The following is a 4,731-nucleotide window of genomic DNA, read 5'->3' as shown; positions in this document are numbered from 1 at the left end:
GACTATGCTAGCATTTCGTGAATGCTATTTCAGACGTAACACGTCTTTTAATAATATACGTATGCTGTTAAGATATCAGGGTAAACATGTGTGACTGACAAACAGTCTCAGAGTTTTACGTTGTACACAGAGAGTGTGCAGAAATGCAGTTTTGTTCGCACGAAACCCGTTTACGTTCATCTACCGACCGTCTCATTCTGGAGATTTAAAGACGTCTTATACTTCTGAAAATACTTCGGGGCATGTTATCCAAAAGATTGTCGTGTTATTTTTTTCTTAACTACGCGTGACTGTGTAAACAGCCACCAATCTTTATTTGGTTCAACAATATTAAGCTCAGGTTTCCTGCCACCTCACATGTGAGGTGACAGGAAATGCATGTAAACAAGCGACATGCATCAATGCCAAAGGTTTGCGCACAGCAACATGAAAGCTCAATGTTGAGTCAAGTTCTCATTTATCCAGGTTACATCCTAAAATTGAGTCTTGGCATCTGGACTTCAAATCTTTCTTGAAGGAAGAAGTCCAGATGCCAAGACTCAATTTCAAGATAAAGAAACAACCGTTATTTTCCTATATTTTATTGTGACATTAAAAAACATTTACGTTTTTTTAACACTAATGAATTTGTATTTGTCTGCAGATTCAAAGAAGACAGATCTTGCAGGCGGCCACAGTCCAGTCTTTATCCTCCCGTCACGTCTGTCATCCAGTCCCCAGAAGCGTGGCATCACTCTTTGCAGAGTGAGGGGGCCACTGTACAGGACAAGGGTACGCACACACTGGCAGGGCTCCTCATCCTGCCGCTGCGTGTACGTCGCAATCCCTTGTCTTAGAGAGAACTCTGTCTCTGCTGCAACCCCTCCAGCCACAGCGAACCACTGGGTGCCTTCGCCTCCTCCCGTCACTCTCAGCTGCCCCTTCTCTTCTTCTCGCTCCTCACTGCCGGTTCCAGCTTTATAGGCAGGGCTGTCACTTCAGTGATTGTGTAGCACTTTTAATTAAGCACACTTAAGAATTTGGGCTGGAAGGATTCGCTCAGGGAGGATTAGTGGAAATGCAAACCACACACGCTCATTTGATTCAATGATATATATATATATATTTACAGTGAAGGGAAAAAACAGGACAAAGACAATATATATACACAATCAGTCCAATCAAAAGTCCAAAAGTCCATCACCCTTTTTGGGTGTGTGATGAAATCTTTGGATGAGCGGATGAGTTGATGTATAGTATAAGTTCCTGTGTTTTTTTTTCTTCGTTGTAATGAAGTATTGTTGAGCGTTTTTGTGTTGCTGGTTTATCCTACCGCATCGGTACAGATTTTGTGGTTTATGATCCAGGTGGGCTCAGCTGGCTCGCCGTCCGCAGAGGGGAGGAGGACTTCCCTCGGTGGGAAAAAAAACCTGGCCTGTATAAACAGGACTAATATTTATTCACAATACATTTTCTTTGACAAACTCTAAATATGCATATTTATATCAATCTTTATCAATCAATCTCAATAAATCAAACATCAATAAATCAACATTAAACAATCCACATGCGCATGATTTTGAATTGTTGATATTTGATGCAGAGTACTCATTTTTTCAGTATTATATAATAATATTTGGAGTTCAAAAGGTTTCCAGCCGTTTCATTTACTCTGTGATTATTTCAGACCGGAATTCATTGAGATCAGCTGGTGCCTGCACCGGCTGACTCGCGCACAAAACAAACAACGGCACTCACCAGTTAAAACGTAAAAGTGGTGTCAACAGATGGCTTGGTGCAGGGCGTTTCTGCAGCAAGGGTGTAGTTGATGTGATCAATGTAGTTGATGTGATCAATGTGGCTGATGTTTGTCAGTAACCCGCCACGTATTTATATTGAGCTGAACACGGAAGTAGACAGCGAAATCCCGTTCAAAATCTCGTTCTGAGATCTCGCGAGATTTCCCGGAAATGCGAGTGCAGTAGCTTAAAGGGGCTTTGCATGTGGGTTACAATTGAGCACCAGGTGTGTCCAATCTGGGATTCAGTCTCAGAGGTGAAACATACAACACAATACCCAAACAAAAAAAACATGCAAATACAACCACAAAAAGAGAAAAATGTTTCACCTCACAACATACACACTTGCCTCATAGCAACAGGGCTTTGGTTCAATTCCCAGATGGGTCGTTTCTGTGTGGAGTTTGCATGTTCTTCTCCATGGAGGCATCGGTTTTCTCCGGCTTCCTCCATCAGTCCAAAAACTTGTAGATGAATCTAATTGTCCCTTGGTGTAAATGTGGGTCTGTGTGGTTGTCTGTCTCTGTCCCAGAGATCATCCGCATCATCTTCCAAAGCAACGACATCCAGTGAATCTGCAGACAAATACAAATTCATTAGTGTTAAAAAAACGTAAATGTTTTTTAATGTCACAATAAAATATAGGAAAATAACGGTTGTTTCTCTATCTTGAAATTGAGTCTTGGCATCTGGACTTCTTCCTTCAAGAAAGATTTGAAGTCCAGATGCCAAGACTCAATTTTAGAATGTCACCTAGATAAATGAGAACTTGACTCAACATTGAGCTTTCATGTTGCTGTGCGCAAACCTTTGGCATTGATGCATGTCGCTTGTTTACATGCAGTTCCTGTCACCTCACATGTGACGTGGCAGGAAACCTGAGCTTAATATTGTTGAACCAAATAAAGATTGGTGGCTGTTTACACAGTCATGCATAGTTAAGAAAAAAATAACACGACAATCTTTTGGATAATATGCCCCGAAGTATTTTCAGAAGTATAAGACGTCTTTAAATCTCCAAAATGAGACGATAGGTAGATGAACGTAAACGGGTTTCGTGCGAACAAAACTGCATTTCTACACACTCTCTGTGCACAACGTAAAACTCTGAGACTGTTTGTCAGTCACAAATGTTTACCCTGATATCTTAACAGCATACGTACATTATTAAAAGACGTGTTACGTCTGAAATAGCATTCACGAAATGCTAGCATAGTCTTTAGCGCTTTTATTTACAAATTCCAATAAAATAAATCTTTTTTACTCACCTTTTGCAACTTTATGAACACAGTAGCCTCATCTGGTTAGCTTAAAGCACGGAAAAAGAAACGTAAAGAGGACAATTTTGTTCGTTTCTCTCCAGTTTGCAGGACTCCGGTGTGCTGCTAGAGCTAGCTGCAGAATGTTGCTCACGGGCCTCTGTAGTTCTGAGTTTTTCTCGGAATTCTGAGTTTTTTCTCAGAATTCTGAGAAAAAAATCAGAATTCTGGCTTTAATCTCAGAATTCTGACTTTAAAGTCAGAACCTTGACTGTAAAGTCAGAATTCTGAGATTAAGGCCAGAATTCTGAGATTAAAGTCAGACTTGAGAAAAAAGTCAGAATTCTGAGAAAAATATCAGAATCTTGACTTTAAAATCAAAATTTTTTATGGGCTTTTTTTCCAGTGGCCCTTATACTCTTCCGTATGGATCAAATATGCAGCTATTGATGAAATAAAAACGTTAAGCACCAGGCATTAAAGGGGTTTATTAGAGGGCTGAAAATTAGGATTTTAACATGGGAGTCAATGGGAAGGGCTGCACGGTGGCGCAGTGGTTAGTGCTCTTGCCTCACAGCGAGAAGGCCCCGGTTCAAATCCCAGCAGGGACCTTTCTGTGTGGAGTTTGTTCTCCCCGTGCATGCGTGGGTTTTCACCGGGGACTCCGGCTTCCTCCCACCGTCCAAAAACATGCTTCATAGGTTGATTGGTGACTCTAAATTGCCCCTAGGTGTGACTGTGAGAGTGAATGTGTGTGTGATTGTGGCCCTGCGACAGACTGGCGACCTGTCCAGGGTGAACCCCGCCTTCGCCCATCAGCAGCCGGGATAGGCTCCGGCACCCCGCGACCCCGAAAGGGAACAAGCGGTCAAGAAGATAGATGGATTGAGTCAATGGGAATCTGCTCACTCTAAGCACCAGCCTCTCTGGTCAGTGCCGGTACTGCAACGTTTAGTTAATTCTTGGTTGGCTTCACATTCCGCCCTCCAGTGTTGGGGGTTGCGTTCAACACGTATTCACTCATTTACGACATTTTAGAAAATGCTGAGAGTTCAGATACGAACCACGTATCGTCTTTTCTGTCCAAAAACCTCACGAACGTCCAAACAAAACACCACCGCGGTCGTCTAAACACAAGCTAACGCAGCTAGCCTGCTAACGCGGCCTCGTTCTGTTTACTTCCGGGTCACGATAGGAACGTCACACACAAATACATCGAAACTAAAAGCCACTCACTTTAAAATGCTGCAAATTCGAATAAAATGGCAAACATTATTTATATGAGTTTATTTGTAGCATCTTAAAGTGAATGATTTTTCTGTCATCTGTATGACGTTCCTATCCTGACCCGGAAGTTAGCAGCACTGTCAGTCCCCGATCCCCTTTCCAGCACGAGGCCGCGTTAGCATGCTAGCTGCGTTAGTTTGTGTTGAGACGACGGCGGTGTTTTGTTTGGACGTTTTTGAGGTTTCTAAAGAGATATAACGATACCTGGTTCGGTTCCGAACAACCCTCTTTAGCTAAAGTGTCGTAAATGAGTGAATTCGTGTTGAACGTAAAGACAACGTGGCTGTGATTGTGAGACTAGTAGATCGGAGCTGCTGCTGTTCAGAGGACTTTGGTGTTTGTTGGAGCTGAAGATCTTCAGCGCGGTTAAGTTAGTTTCATATTCGACATTCGTCAGACATTCAGCG

Source organism: Oryzias melastigma, unplaced genomic scaffold, assembly GCF_002922805.2.
Source record: "Oryzias melastigma strain HK-1 unplaced genomic scaffold, ASM292280v2 sc00358, whole genome shotgun sequence".
In the NCBI taxonomy this organism is placed as follows: Eukaryota; Metazoa; Chordata; class Actinopteri; order Beloniformes; family Adrianichthyidae; genus Oryzias; species Oryzias melastigma.
The sequence above is the reverse complement of the archived record's forward strand: the minus strand, read 5'-3'. Positions refer to the sequence as shown.